The following is a 17,050-nucleotide window of genomic DNA, read 5'->3' as shown; positions in this document are numbered from 1 at the left end:
ATTCTCTTATTAAACCCTCCCAGACCTACCCCGTGGCTCAGGATTTCTTTGTGCTTAAGAAGAATCCACGGATTTTTTTTTTCCCCTATGAGTAATTGATTTTTGAACATATGCAAACCTTTGGCAGCTGCAATCTCTTATGTCAATGAATTCCAAAATTTAATTATGCCTTGTGTGAAAAGCTCTTCTGGGGTCTTAAATACCTTACTTCATTTTGTTTCACGCTTCTAATTCTACTACTGTGATTAAAAGCAAAACTGAGCGCAGCTTCACCGTGTCTGTGTGCCACCAGCCGTGGTGGGACAGGCCCTGTCCTGTTGCCCTGCCAGGATGGAGACTCCGACTCATTCCTTGTGCCGGTGTGATTCCAGCCCTTGGAGCACATTTCCCATCTCCCTCAGCACCCTGCCAGCTGAAAGGGAAGGAACGGGCACCCAAGGAAGGTACACAGGGGCACTGTTTCCTGGTTTATTCTGTGTTCTTTCCATTTAGTTGCCATTTTTGGCATTACTGAACAGAAACTTTCAGCAAACTGACCACAGTGGCTGTGAGATCTCCTTCCTGAGTACTGATAATTAGACACACTCTTACCTATTATCTACTCTTATCTGAGGACAGTTTCTTCCTGTGTGCATTCCTTTGTGTTCACCTGCACTGATTTTCAGCTGCTGCTTCACCATCTAGGCAACTGCTGAGGTGTGAATCTTTTCCTGCAATTATTCACATGCTCCTTTTCACTGCCCTGGCTAATTAGCAAACTCGTCCATCTCACTCCCTTCCCCAGTTTCCTAGATCATCTTAATAATTTTGGTCCCAGCACAGATCCTGTGGGCCTCAGAAATTAATTTCTCCGTCTGAAAGTGGCATTTGATTCCTATTCTTTCACCAGTTTTTAAACTCGTGAAATAAATTTCCTTTTTATTCAGGACTGTCATGTTTCCATGATAGTTTCTGTGAAATGACCTCAAGAAGAATTTGCTGAAAATCCAAGTATAGGAAATTCATGAACCTCCCTTGATCACATGTTCAATAAGCCCTTCAGAGAATTCTCAGCTGATTTCTGAGGCTTAATTTCCAAAGCCATGCTCACAGCTTCCAGGGCTTCACTGCCATAAATGTATCCATGGATCCTGTAATTTGCCTCTTTAATATAATACCTATCAAGATATGAAAATGAGATTAACCCATCTAGAATGCCTTCATCCCAAAATCTTTTAAAATACTGAAAAACAGTTAACGCAGCCCTCCCAGGAATAACGGAGGTTTTCACTTTCTCAGCAAAAATCTGTTTCAATTGTTTTCATACTAAACAAAAACAAGAAACCAGGAAAAATGTTTGGGGATAATACACAAAAATACAGGTCAGAAATAGTTAAGCTATAGGTTTGCAGACCAATTTCTGCCGTTATCTGAGCAACATCAATAAGATGACCTTGCCCTTAGGATCCAATAAACTCTTTTATTTGAATAATGGCAAAGGTCCTATCTCAGGTAGTAGAAATCCTTCTTTGAAATCTCTGGATATAAAATTGTGGGAACTGTAAACAGCTCAAGGGTTGATCCTAAGCACTATTGTAAAACTCTGAGTAAGAATACACTCAGAGATATTTAATTCACTGCTGCAGTTAATTTAAAAAAAAAAAAGGTCTGGGACCTGTGGTGTCAACCCTTTTGTGTTATAGTCTCCCTTTCCTCCTTTTCCAATAGATGTCCACTGAATCACTTGGTAAAAGTAGCTGCTATGACAGCTTGAAATATGTGCATCATTTACCTGATAAATCTTAAGGGGGAACTTGCCACTATGAAAGATCACCTACCCAAGATTTTGACTATTTTTAACACTTGAGGTTTAGGTTGCTATTTTTTTGTGAAAATATCATTATAATATTCATTAATGCAGTTACACCCCCATGCCTAAGACAAAGTTCTGGGATATTAATCTCTCAACATTTTTGATAAGGTTGCATAGGAATAGTCCTGAAGCTTTTGTTACATATACCAGAGCATAAAGGCTTGAAGTCTGAGTAGGGGTTCAGAGGAGACCCTAATTTTGTCGAGCTGTCAGGAATAAATGTGCTTTTGTTAACGAACCACTTTCAGTTTTAATAAGCCAAATCTCAGTTCTGGAGATAGATAAAATTAGAGAAATGACAAATTATCCTAGCCCATATACATTTATAAAATAAGAGCTTAAAAAATTCAGAGTCAGGTATAAAGTGGGACTGATGAAATCTGCAATTGATTCAGAGGGAAACATGCAGTGCCACTGTTGTGAAACACAAGAAGATATATATGGCTTATGCATTTTTTAATATATAATCCCCAAAATGCTACACAAAGAACTGGTTCCTTGGGCTGAATTTCAAAAAGACACCATCCAGGCAGTGATGAAAATCTTTCAGAAAACAGATGTGAGCAAGAAGGTAGTTCAAATGGATTCAATTTGGCAATCTGCAGCAGGGGAAGGAGCTACAAGTGAGGTTTAGCACTCCTTACAGATCAAAGGAGAAAAAATAGTGGAGACTGGAAACAAAAGTGCAGCAGGAAGCAGTTTTAGGGACAGACTGACAGTGGAAGTAAGGGCAAAAATACTCAGGAGCAGAGGGACCCAGTGCCCCAGTCCCCTGCAACACAAGTTCCCCAATATTCCCTGTGCATAAAAAAGCATCAGGTCATTAAAGGATAGGGATCTGTGATTATCCATGTAGGAACTTAAGGCCAGCATTTCCGGGAAGCACAAATGGTGCTGGTGGGAATGATGGCTGTCGGGGCTGCTCCAGCTCAGGGGCTGCGCTCCCTGGTCAGGAACCCCTCAGCACACACCAGGATTCAGACCAGACACACACATAATGAACAGGAAAGTGCTGTGTCAAGCCCAGTCAGACGTCTAAATCAAGATGCTGCTATTAGAAAAAAGCCCTATCTACTTAATAGCTGATCAATAATGACACATTTTCTCTGATTTGCAGCATTTTTCAATCCTGGGAGATAAAAAGAAATGCTCCAAATTCTGAGGTAATGCTTTGTTACCCACAGCTGCAAGGTTTTTGTGCGGTGCTATTTTTCCTTATGAGAACATGTGGGGGGAAGAAACAAATGTATCAGGGAAAGCAGCTGTTTTTATGATTTAGGCCGCCAGTTTACCCAGGTATGGTAGTCAGAGTCCTCTATCATATGACTGATTTTCAAAAAAAAATGCATGCTGATTTTGATATTAAAAACATATGAAAATATGACATTAGAACTTCAGCCTTAATTCTCAGCAGCAATACATAAACTCCATTTGAATTTCAGACTGATCACTAACAGGGAAAGCTCCAAAAAATCCTGTGCACTGTGCATATCTCTAACTGAGAGGAGAATAAATCACTTTGTTTTTTTAACAAATACATCAAAGAACTAGGCAAGATATTAGGAGACAAGAAAAAGGTAAATCCTACCTTGTTCTGTCACTTCAAACACATTCACATATATGCAAATAACTTTGCCGACTTTTAGAAGCGTGGCGTTTTTGCAAAGAAGCAGCACCTCTGTGCATGGTGCTCTGTGGATCTCAAACAGTTGGGTTTGTATGGTCTTGGTGGCTCGGTTTTGGGGGTTTTCTGTTTATACTTTCTAGCAGACCAAAGGACTATATGGATGAAACATGGCTGTATTGAATAAAGTATTTGTGTAGAACAATCTTTCCAAAACTCTAGGCAATGGAGAGCCCATGGCACCATTACTCCCTGTCTTGCCTCCATGGACAGACCATTTTTTAAAACATGAAATGCACATAAAGTTCTACCTTTCAGCTGATTTCTGGTATTCCTAACTGATACTGTAAACCTGCTCTTCCAGAAACAATTAGAGTGGAAAAAACTATGGAAACATTAATTCCACCTTCCACAAAAAGGAACGGAACATTAACTTCTCAAGCCTTAAATCCTTCCTCCCCCATATATTCTAAACACACACACATTTCATTTCATTACACATTCCTGATCCTTGCAGCTTCACTGTTCTCACCACAAAGACACCTCTCCATTAACACTTCCCAAGTTGTAGACACATTAATAATTAAGACTCATATTCAGCAACAACATGAGCCTCTGGCACAGAGTCACTTTACGGCATTCCAGGAGGCTGAGTGCCTCTGTGGAGCACCAGTCAGGTGAAAGCAACAGCTACACCAACAGTACTCCCCTGTAAATGTGTCACTCCTAACGCCAACAGCCAAAGTTCAAATGTTGCTCCTGCTTCAAATATTTCTGGACAATGGACTTAAGTCTGCACCTCAGGCTGCTCCAAGGGATTGCTCACGTTCCCTCTGAAGATCCTGTGGCCAACAACAGTTCTCAAAGCAAAACTAAGCCAAACACAACTTGGGTTCAAGACTTTTGTCCTAAAAAAGCTGCAGCAAGAGGCAGCATCTGACTGGAGATTAAACAATGCAAGTGATGCCTCAGGTTTTAGCTTTATATTTTTCAGATTCTGTACTGCTTTAGAGTGTAAGTCTGAGCTTCATATGAGGGGATGGTGAGCTCTCTTCACAGAGCAGGGAGACAAAACAATTCCTTCTCTGGCTGGGGACCAAGGACAAACGATCCAAATCTCAGGCCCAAGAGCATAAACAATAGTGGAATGAAGAGAGAAAAACCAGAAGGATGGGACTGCATGGGCTAAAGCTGGAATGGGACAATGAACTCCAATATGCAAATGGAGCAGAACTTATAAAAATGTGAGACCTTGTGACCAGTTGTCCATTTTGTGACCATTTGGGTTCATCTTGGGTGCAGCCCTGGCTGGGCTCTTGTGCTGCCCAAGGTGGATCCATTGAGGAGATCCTTTTAATAAATCCCTGCTTCATTCTTTAACTCAGTCTGGCCTCTGTTCTAGGTCAGCCTTCACAAGACATCACAAACATCAGCAACACAACAGCAAATCTTAAACATAGAGTCCAAAACATTACAGGGGTTAGGGTCTTTCACCATGACAGTTGAAAAACACTTCAAAATCAAATAAAAATCAGTATTCCAAGCAGTTAATTGGGAAAATGATGCCTCTTATTTACCTCTGTTCATGCAATTATTCTAAAGCAAAATTCTAAAAGCCTCTATGTTTTTTTCAGTATCAGCACAGGTTGACAGTAGGCACAGTAAAGTACAAGGGAAGAACTGTAAATACTGCTAAAGTTTACTTGAATTTTTGGTGACATTTTCTGCTAAGTCAAAGAGGAAAGATAAAGAAAGAAAATGCCTTGGAAAAAAAGTTATTCCATGAAGAACAGAACTAATCAACACTGAATTCCTATGGAAGCATCTTTTGCCTACCTCCTTCATCATCTTAGCTGTTGATTAAATTACAGTATCAAGAATTGATTGGTCCCTTAGAGTTGTCTTCCCATTTTTGCCAGAATTACCCTGCAAGTTAAAAGTTACCAGAGAGAGTGGAAGAGAGCATAAGGAACATGTGCAAGAGGACTGGGAGAAATACATCCTTGTAAACCTAATTTACCTGGAAACAAGGTTAAAACCAGGGATCCAGACAACTACACTGAGGAAAGTAGACATCTACTAATGGAGTCCCACCTTTGGTTATGACAGCTGTATTTAAAAACTCCATTTTCCAGTTGGTGCTGAAAACCATGTAAGGGATGGAAATGCCAAACATCAGTTCAGCTCTGCAGCCACTGCAACTCTTCTTTATTCTCCTATTTTGTCACTGCCCCACATTTTCCTCTCACCAGAGAAGGTGAAAATTTAAAATGGATGAATTTAAAAAATGTTGGAGTCAACTTACAATTTATAAGTTCCCATTAAAATGATTGAAAAGACAACAGGTGATTTTCTGCCTCACCAGGCAGGATGCTTGCACAGTTCCTCTATAAAGGATGATGTGGATCTGACTCTCTGTGGGCCCAAAGGAAGATGGGACAAAGATTTGGAAGAGGAATTCACCAGGGATTACATGGAAACAGCATTTGGCTCAAGATACTTTGAAATAAGAAGTAGAGTCCAGGGGAGTACTAAGACCAAACCTCACCAATGCCTTTCCTATTCTTAGCCATTCTGAGGCCTGCCCTGGTGCTCACTGCTGGGAACAGGATGATGGTCCAGAAAATTCTGGCATGGAGAGCCATCCTTATGTTCTTAGTCTGTGTTTGAACAAAACACTCAGCAGCAAAGATTTTGTTTCTAAGATTTTGTGACCTTGAAACAGACTACAGATATAGTTCACTTTTTTGTTGCTGGAGTTCTGAGACTCATTAATTATTTACAGTGACACTTCTTATTAGGAACCCCTAAGTTTTTTTTGGATCCGCAGTTCATTTTGGGTGTTGCTTTAATTATCCTGGTGGTCTATGTGTCTAAGACACATTTTATGTAGTAATTGTAATATATTTCATCCTTCAGAATCATCTTAAGCCAAATTTTACTCACTTTATTAATAGATATGAAATGTCATTTTTACAGAAGGTGAATGCTACAATAGTCAGCAGCAGAAATACAAAAATACCTTTTCTTTCCTCATTCATCACTGAAGGTGAGGAGAAAAAAAAATTTAACTCCAAAAATACAAAATCAATTATAAACTGACATTCCACAAGCCAAGGGGAGCGTTCCAAAGGCAGGAAGCACGGCAGTAACCAGATGGTGGATGGCACACGGGCACATGGCTTTTTGTCAGGGAAGAAAAACACAACCATCCTGCAAAATCCTTTGCCATAAGGCTATTGGCTGGAAATGCTAAGAATCCTGTCAATGTGTACCACGCCAAGTGCAAAACTTGAGGCAATTTTTCACTCTACATTACCTAATTGGGAGATCTTTCTGTGCTATTTCCTGCTCATACATTGACCTGTGCCAGGAGAAGCGTTTCCCCTCGTGCTGCCGGGCTGGCAGCTGCTGTGACAGCGAGGGCAAACAAAGTGAGGTTTTGGCACCAAACTGCTTCTGGATAGACTGACACCAGGACTAGGCATCACAAAAGTAGCAAACTGCTGTTTGAATGAAGTTCACCTTGCCATGAAAACTTCCTTGAGGCTACTTCCACTTCAAGAGTGACAAGTTCACATCTGCAAGCATCTAAATACAACGTGCTCCTAACTACCAGAAAGAGTCCTGGTATGGTATGTGTGAACTCCGAGGCATTTATTAACAGGTTTCTGTTTAGCAAGTCCTCTATACTTTAAACCATCTTTCCTTTCTGAACTGAGTACTGGTACTAGAAGCTGTTGTGTCTGACCACACACACCCACAGAGAAAATCTGTTTCACCTGAGGCCTTTCCCATTGCTCTTACCTGCACATCTTCTGTGCCCAAGTACCCCTCTTTTCCAAAGTGCTGGCCCACTCTAAACACAGCCTATAGTTCTACATTCAGGATCATTATAATGATTTTAATCATTTTGTTAGCAGGACTTCTTTGTTACAATAATTTGGTATTTTCCTGATTGCTCCAATGCAGGTTAAATACCACACAGACCCCACTCAGTCCTGCCCCATTCAAATCCAGTAGCTGAGCTTGGTACTCCCCCAAAAATATTTACCATTTACTGCAGGCTTTGATGCATAAAAATGGCTTAGCTGCCATGCAATGTCATGTAATTAGAGGTGATTAAATGAGAATCTAAAATAAATTATGTGCCTGGTAGAATGCAGCTTTTAGTACATGTAAAATTGGCTTTTAGGAGGTTTGGGAAGCACACCAGGTAAGGAATAAAAATAAAAGATAAACTAATTACAATACCTGGAGATTAGATGTAGCAAAATATGTGTCAGCAAGACAGCAGGCACTACACGATGCAGGGCTCTGGGCAAAACTTAGACAGCAATGAATTCACTTTTTACAATTATTTTGCATTTAAAAAAAAGTCTTTTCTAAAAGCTTCCTGCCAGTGCACATCTAGCACCCCACAGCAAAATCAGACACCTATTTAACAAGGGCTAGGAGAATCCTGGCCTCCATCTGGAAGCAGGGAGCTTGTGGTAGCTGGGCCAGTGGTATCTCCAACAATTATGAGGCCCTCTTATGCTGAAGGCAAACAGCGTTCCTGGGTCCAGTTGTGCCACGTTCCTGTAGCCTACTGCCAAGTAAATTTTCCTCCATTAACTTAATGAGAAATAACTATTCTACCTGAAATCAAATATAATGAGTAAACATTGCAAAACTACCACATTTTCCAGAATTGAGATCTATTCTGTACCATTACAACACTTTCTCTCAAACAGTCCAGTGTAAGTCTTTCTGTACACTGTTAAATTTTTAAAATAATGTATTTAGCCCACAGAAAATCATGCATAGTACCAATCAATATCTATGACATGCATTAAACAGTGTGCCATTACAGTGTGATACTTCATCTCAACACCCATCCCATCCAGTTTTGTCATTTTTTCCTCCATTGGAATGACTCCAAATCTTCAAATTGTAATGAAGAGCTGTTGAAGTAGGGAAAATGTAGTTTGGAAGGAGTTCAGATACATGAATTCCATGTACAGAACAGATTTATGACCTATATTAACAGTGATAATCCTGTGTCTCGGTTCCTCTGAAATGCAAAGTTGTGGCTCAGTCGTTTTAAATCCATTATCATCCCCCAATGGTGGTCCAGTGATATCTAATCACAATCAATAGCCAGTAATGAATCATAGTCATTAATCCCATTTGCATGTTTGTATAAAGCATCATTTTTAAGCTGCATATTCATATGCAGAGGGAGTTCAGTGAGTGCACAGAGATTTTGCAGCCAGTGGAAAATTCTGCACTGGGATTTGAACATTCCCAGGCCCCTGGAAGGATATTTAACTCACTCTGTGTAATGATCCTGACAGTGAAGGCCAAGAAAACACACAGGACAGTGCATGAGCCCAGTGTTTGTACTTGGGGCAGGTGATGATCTCACCGAGCCATGCCCTGGAGATACAGGGACACAGCCTGGGGACAGGGAGTGAGTTAATGGAGACAGTGATCAATAACAATCTAACTCCAAGAGTGGAGGAGGAATGGAAATGCTGAACATGAGCAGAATCCTGGGCTGATACAAGAGAAAGCCGAATAGCAAAGTGAATATTAATTTCCACCCTTTCTCTGAAAGGCTTTGCATGAAAACTGAGCTTTCATCCACGAGGTCATGCAGCCTAAACACTGACTGCTCAAGAGAGGGGACACCAGAAAACCCTTCAAACACAACAACTCTCACAGGTAATCTAAACCATGGACACAAACACCGTGGCCTTCTCCCTCTGATCCCCAGTTGTTTTATATACACACTACTCAGACACAAAGGAAATAACTACCACAAAATAAGAACTTGATTCCACATCCATGTCCCTCAGCAGTCAAACAAACCCTGATGCTCATTCCCAGCTGGGCAACTTCTCCTGCTTCCTGTGCTACTGCAACTGCCTTGCATCCGGAATTCCCCAAATTACTGCAGCCACACAGCTTGAGGGGAAACACAATAAATGACTGTGCAATTCATACCTGGAGTTTGAGCTCCAGACAAAATCTTATAAACACTCTAAATATTTGGGGGTTATTTCCAATTCAAATATCTTAGATATTGCCTCAATTGAATTGCCATTCTCTAGTCAACTCTAGCACTAATGTTTGTTATTTTAACAGCTGCACTTTAGGAAAGGCTCATTTTAACTATATAACAAACACAGATATCTCCTTAGCCACTCCACTAGAACCCTTGCAGCAGACCTGAGGGAAAATACAATTGCCTTTATTGCACAGAAGAAAGCAATAATGAACCGAGGATGTTAAAGGCATCAAGGTTATAATTGCACTCAGAGAAACATAACACAAGAGATTCTATTAAGAGAGATGTTTTGACATGTATAATGACTCTGAACAGTGAGAGCAACACGTCCAGGATCAGAGCAGTGAACTGAGACTCCCCAGCCCCTGGCAGCTCCCCCTGCAACTCCAGCTTCCCAGCACAAAACGCTGATGAAGCCCAAAGAAAACCTAAACTCCTCAAAATATGAACCCACCAAAGTGAACAACAGTTTATCCTCACAGCCTAAATAAATGATCAGCAAAACTGAGCGGCTTTTGGTGACTCACAGGCAAGAGCTGTAGGAACTGAAAATCAGTCAGATGTACAGAAAAAGAAACCAAGAGCTCCTTGTAGAGCAGGCAAATTTCTGCAAAACTTTCAGAGAACACACTCATGGCTTCAATGAAGCTGAACTAAAAGGTATAGAAATATCCCATTTTATTGATACTCTGTAAAGAGATTTCAACTGCCTATTCTTCCACCCTTTCTCTATCAAAGTGGTTATCATATAGAAATTACTTCCTTCTTTCAAGTAAACACCAAATCTAATTACCTCACAGCTGATCAGAAAGTTTCCTTGTAATTTCTAAGTCAATTACTTCAAAATGATGATTCTTAATAACTAAATGAAGTTTTGTCTGAAAGAAATATTAATCTTGACACCTGTTTTGTGAAATTGATAATCACAGTGTCTTTTCAACCCAATATCAGATTGTTTTAAAGCCCCCCAAATTAAATATGTCTCTTTTCAGGTCAAAAATTCAGATAATGGGAGAATGTAGCACACAAGGTCATCACTTAAGAGAAATAACATCATTTCTGTGTAAGCTAAGCATTCAGAACATTTGAAAACTATTACCTTATGGGCAAGCATAACATCTAAATGATAGATTATGAAGGTAATTAAGTAATACTACACAAAGACTAGCTAACTTTCTATCCCCATTAGGATTTCTAATGTATCCAAGGTCACACATTGTGGGAACGAAGATTGAGGTCCTTTTTAAAGAGCCTTTGAAGACATGTTCTGCTTCTGTGATGGAGGGGCTGCAAATTAATCACTAGAAATGGCATTAGTTTATCAACAGGATTTCAATCACTGGTGTTGAAGTTCAGTGTGTGTAAAGCCACTTGTGAAAGCAACTACAGAATGCTTTCAGCAAAGGGCAGCATTTATGACAATGGGTTTTCTCCCTGTGGTTATTTCAAATATACATCTGAATGGCTCAGTGGGAGGGACTGCTGCTTCTGCCAACCTTTTCCTCCTTCTACTGTCTCCAGCTGTCCTCAGCACTTCTCTCTCGGCCGCTCCCTGAATTATTGTAATGGAGCTATTATTAGTGAATCACTACCTTGGAGTGGTCAGTATTTCCATTTCTTGGATAAGAAATACAAGCCAAAGGTAGTTTTTCATTCAAGCCTGGCCATTCTGGATGAAAAGTGAAGCCTATTCAGTAACCACACTATGGAATTGCACACTGTTTGCTTTCCAAAATCAATCTAATGATAGACTCTTCAGGTTCCATGCAATGGGAACATTCTTTGGTCTTTTTATTGACAGGAAAACTACTTCTTTAGAGCAGAGGTAACATCCTTGGAGGACACTAATGGCATAATTATGAATGTTTCTGAAGGCAAACCTTCCCCACGGCACGTGGGCTGCCACTACAACCACCTCGGAGACAGAAGATGAGAAGCACTGGGGTAAAGCAGACAACTGAGGATTTGGAAACAAAGAAAATCTCCAGAAGTTTGGACATCTGCTGAGAGCCCTGGCCTGTGTGATATCCTCCTCAGCGTGGCAGGAGTAGCAGAAAAAAGTCAACTACTGAACAACAAATCAGGATCTAAATCTGTAGCAAAGTTACAATTGTTATCGGTCCACTGCAGAACTGAGCACTCTAAAGAAAATAAAAATGAGATACAAATGAGATTCAGTTTTTTTTCTTGAAATAGATCACCAGTTTACAGAGCTTTTTGAAATGAAAACATACTTTATGTATATATTTACATCTCAAAAGCCCACAGAGAATAACCAACAGTTCCACATGCCAGAAGAGATTAGTATGGGTAGAAACATTTGGCTTGTGGGAGTGGGTGGAAGGGGAAAAATTTTAATCAAATCCATTACCTGGTTATTGATTTCTCTTTGCCAGACTGATCCTGTAGAATACTTATAAAGCCTTTGACATTGAGACATTTGGCCAAAAATATTGGGTTAGACTAAGCAAAGCTGAGCTTCTCATGTAATCTCTCATATTTCATTTATATGTGATTTATTCCTTTGTCCAGCAGAGGCTTTTTATTGATAAAAATAATGAGATTGAGAATCCCAAAGGAAATCTAATGCCCACCCACAGATGTTTGTGAGGTAAAAATAGTAGGCTTTGTAAGCTAAGGAATGATGTTATGTTAAAACTGCTGTCTTGTATAAAAAATATGACGCTTATAAAAGATTTTAAAACAAATAAAGCTACTTTTGAAATTAAAATTTTGCTATACTTGAAAACACCAAGCACACAGTGAATACTGTACACTGGGAAACTGAATGAAAGACTTCTGAAATAGTTTTTTTCCTTGCAGAATACATGAATACAACTTTTTTTCTTTTGACTCCTGTATTAGCTCAGTTTGATAAAACACTTTAACAGATATCTCGACTGCTAAATATGATGCATTACATAAAGCCAGTTAGATGACTGAAAATTAATCATGCCACTCAAAAGAAGTTTCTTACCTCTGGCAAATTTAATATGTAATCTGGTAACTAAAGGCTTTATTGAACTAGGCAGGAATTCAACATCCTCTAAAAAATTAAATCATTATGCCTTTTCATTAAATAAGTGTTCAAAAGTCCTAAGTAGAACATACAGACTATCTCATGTTTCTTTCATAGCTATCAATAGTAGTAAAAGGATAAATAAAACTCATCTGTTTCTGCAGTGAGACCTGAATTAGGTTTTAAAGTCTATTTCAAAGCACAAATCAAAAGAATTCTGTTCCACTGATAGCCACCAGAGACCTTTGTGATTAACCTGAGTCTTACAACTCTTTTTTATGTTAATGCTTGGAGGGGAGTTGGTGGCTTTCAAGTCTCAGCCTTGTTTAATGTATAGTGTGAAACTCAGCATTGACAACTCCAAAGCCGGCAGAGAAAGTGTTCTGTAGCTCACTGTCCATGGACCTTTTATTACCAGTAATCTCCAAATCCCTTCCCTGGGAGGACTGTATCTCTGGCTGCCTCAGTGGCCAGGCAGGAGGGTGAAGCTGACATTCCCTTCCTCCTCCTCCTCCTCCTCCCTGGCTCCAGGTGTGCACAGCAGCTCCTGAGCAGCCTCTCCCACCAGGGCCAGTTCTGCCTTGCTTCAGTTTCTCGCCCTCCAGCTAAAAGGTGCAATTAATGGAACCCTAACGTAATCTAAATTCTGACTGATCATGAAACCACTTCCAGGATTTCTGTGTTGTCCATGATGAACCCAGCAGTTCCCTGAAATGCAGACAGAACACATCCCTGGGATATGCTGCACATCTCCTGCCCACCTAGGCAGCTCGTGCTCAGTACTCGACTCCTCTAGAAGTACCTGAGCAGCTGGAAGTGCATTGCAGAGCCATACAGTGCCTGCACAGGGAATTATCTGGGAGGTGCAGGGCCTGTGTAAATGTTGTGGGATTGGGCAGTAATCCCACAAAAGTGTACACAACTCTTACACCACTGGAAAAGCAATCTGGAGCACGACAAACAGGAGGGTCCCTGAGCATATCACTGCTGAAACTATTCCATAATGGGGTTTGAAACGGTCCCTGATGAAGCCAAATTTCCAGCCTGTTCCTGTTTCAGCATCTTCAGGAGCTTCCTTTGGTTCTGCTGGCTTGCATGTACAGTGTCACCTTGGTGTGACTGCTGACCCAGCCTGGGCAGTGGCTCTGAAGGATGGGTGATAAAAACCAACACTTTAAAATCACTGACTCCAAACTTCTCTTCATTTCTTCCTGGGGACAGATTTTTTGCAGAGCCCAAAAGAATATGTGAAGATCTCTTCTAAGAAAGAGTCTGCAGTAGTATAGTCAAATCCCACTGCTTAATGTTAAATTACAGTTTCCATGCAGACAAATGCTTCTGCATTTCACTAAAACAAACAGACATTAGATTCTAGCAACATCTTGTAGATCCTGGAATCATAAATTCAGCAGTGACTGTTTGTTCTGTAAGTCCCCCTAGTTTCACCAAATAACTACAGCATCAAATCTTGGAAGCCAGTACATTAAACAAAATGGCATAATAGATAATTCCTGCTTCTTTTCATAGACATAAAAATGAATCGAAGAATGGCATTAGGAATTATTAAAGTACAAGGAGAAATATATTTGATGTTAGTGGAATATTTTAAATTATCTTGCTACTGTGACTAAAGAACCTACTCTTCTCTGTATGTCATCAAGTGCTTTTCATTTGCTGAGGCTTTGTGGGCCTTATACCATCTCTGCTATTTGAAAGATATTTGCAATTTGTAACTAAGAAAGCAGACATTTATCTTTAGTGCCAGATTTTGTGTGACTCTTCATACCCTGCAGATGTTTCTCACCACACACTGATATCTGAGGATATTATGATTGTCAAGAAGATTGGTGTGTGGATTGATGCATCAGCAGCTCCCAGGACTGGGACACTCCTCAGCAGCACAGTCTGTGGGGAGCCAAGAGCAGCAGAGGTGGGGGATGAATAAAGCAGCACACCTTGTAATTCACCTTGATAATCAAAGCACTCTGGGCTCTCAAGCTACAAAGGCATGTCTACTGAGAAAATCACAAGTGCTGCCTGGACCTGCCAAGCTGTCAAGTCTGATTTTTGCTCCTCAATGTTTCCCTCCAAGCACAGAGTCCTGTGAGATGCAGGGAGCAAGGAGCAGTGTCAGTCTGTGCCTTCTGCCTCAGAACATCTGAGCCTGGCTGGATCAAACCCAGCTGCCTCTCCTTACTGGGACTGCCCTCCCTCCTGAATTTTGGCCCTTGCTCCCATCACTGCTCAGAGGTTTCTCCACACCCTCCCCTCCCTCCATTACTGTTCTGCTGGGCTTTTCAGTCTGTCCTTTTCCCACACAAAGTCATTTCTGGATAGCTTCTTCACAAATGATAAGATAAAAAAAAAAAATGAAAATTATGTAAAAAATAAAATTAGGGGCTTACCTGAGTAAGAATTAATTTCACTTTCAAAGTTTATTCTGACTTCAATTCTGCTTAGGAATTTGCTTTTTAAGAGGATTTAATAAGAAAGTTTTCTGAGAATTTTTATATGATGAGAAAGTATCTTCCACTCCTGATGGAGTCTTACATACACAATTTCATATTTATCAGACACTGCTTTTGAAAACTTTGGGCATTATCCTGGTTCTTTTTCCCCCACTCTGGATTGTCAACAACATTTTGGACTTGGTCTTGAGAGGCCACCACAGCACTCAGCTACCCAGAGCCTGCTCCCATGTGCTACAGAATTCTCCTAAAAGCTTCTTGTGTGAATTCAAGCCCACCTGCAGTTGCATTCCCTCCACAGCTCATTCAATCTCTCTCCAATTGCTCACATCCATCCTCCATATATTCTGCTAATTCTCTCTCCACAGGCTTGTCTTTCTCCTCTATCCATGCACAGGTTTCCATCTGAGTAACATCAGCTCCTCCAGCTTTGAGAAATACCACCCACAGCTGCCTCTGCTCTGGAAGAACATGGGCTGTTCTTTCATCTTTCATTTGCCTCCCCTCATTGGGGACACCCTTCTTTTAGGGGATCAAACATTACATGCCTTTATTTGCATGTTTGCTGCATGAACATACTTATTCTATCTTTTCTTTAGTTTTTTTATTAATTATCAAGAAGGCAATAACTGCCTCCAGGTTTTCCAATAGCAATAGAACTTAGAGAAAATCCACGCAGGTAAAAGTAAGTGCTGTAGCAACTTTTATATAATAATAATAATTTGATAACAGTTTTGATTTCTTTCCTCAGTAACTGAGGAACACCAAAAACTCTGCTTCTTTCTTAGGGGAACAGGACATTACAAAGGACTTGACAACCTGACAGCTTTCCATGTAAGTTTTAAATAGCTTCAAGAACTTACAGTTTGTACTTCAGTTCAGAAATTCATTGTATTCCACAGAACCAGACAATGTTTGCATGAAAAGGGCTACAAACATTTTAGAAGAGTTGGCTTGATTAATATTTATGAATATATTAAGGACAATACGTATTATACCAACCCATATGCAGGGCAAGAATATAATATTTTACTGTTCACTGGGATTTTATCAGACATGAACACACCTCTGCTATGCTGCAGAGCTTGATTCTTTAGTCACCCAGGAAGGTTAGTAACAAAGATAAATAAATCTAGTACATGCCATGAAATATCTTCGTGTAATTAGAGTATGGTCCTTAGAGGTATAGCATTAACATCCTCAACTTATTCTGGAAACTGGCAGAAGATGGAGATTTTTGTTTGCTATTTCAAATATTGGAGTCACCTGGCACCCACAGGTGCGCTACACAGCTCTCCCAGCTCTCCAGATTCTTACCACAAAGCCTCTGTGTATGACTGTGACAGGAGACATTTTGACTCCCTCATTCCTTCACATCTAGAAAAGGCAAGCTGAAAAACATTATATTTTTCAACGGTGACAGAAGCTTGAAACAGCTAATTCATCTGCAGTGTTCAGCCAGACCAGAGTAAAAACACTGTTTTTTTTGAAGTTTGACCAGGTGTCACCCGAGTTTCAAAGAAGGAAGCACTGTTCTCCTCCCAGCTGCTGCACGCTGCAGATGACAGGACCTGTTTGAAGTTTTACTTTTCTTTTAAAAGCTTAAGGCAATGCTTTACTCTCAGATGTGCAGAGAGCTGCTCTGCTCTCTTCACATGCACAAAGCCAGGCTGCTGCCCTTCATGCCCTGTCCTGGGAGCCACTGTAGGGAGAACTCATGGGGCACCCAGACCCTTTGTGCCGACCCAGGAGCGACACAGCGGCAGCTGTGGAGCCTCAGCACAGTCTCACCTCACCCTGCTTTGATCACAAGTGAAAGAGAGGTGGTTTTCAGCCCAAAATCACTGTGGGAATCTTCCCCCCACTGTCAGTGGGGGCGTGGGGGGGAAGATTCCTCTATCCAACAACTCTTTGCCCCTAAGGCTCTGTGATGATGCTTAAGGACACTGTGGTACATCAGTCCTGGGAAAGCTCCTAAGGACAATCCTCATTTCTCTAACACCTGGTCCAGAGCCCAAAACACACCTTTACC

General features: G+C 40.6%; 1 protein-coding gene across 8 annotated transcripts in view; it reads right to left on the bottom strand.

The window, feature by feature from the left end:
* VWC2L (von Willebrand factor C domain containing 2 like) overlaps positions 1-17,050 on the bottom strand; it is a 405,818-nt gene that overhangs the window by 218,409 nt on the left and 170,359 nt on the right. The gene's annotated exons all lie outside the window — the stretch shown is intronic.

Source organism: Anomalospiza imberbis, chromosome 7, assembly GCF_031753505.1.
Source record: "Anomalospiza imberbis isolate Cuckoo-Finch-1a 21T00152 chromosome 7, ASM3175350v1, whole genome shotgun sequence".
Classification (NCBI taxonomy): Eukaryota; Metazoa; Chordata; class Aves; order Passeriformes; family Viduidae; genus Anomalospiza; species Anomalospiza imberbis.
This window is presented reverse-complemented; position numbering and strand designations above follow the sequence as displayed.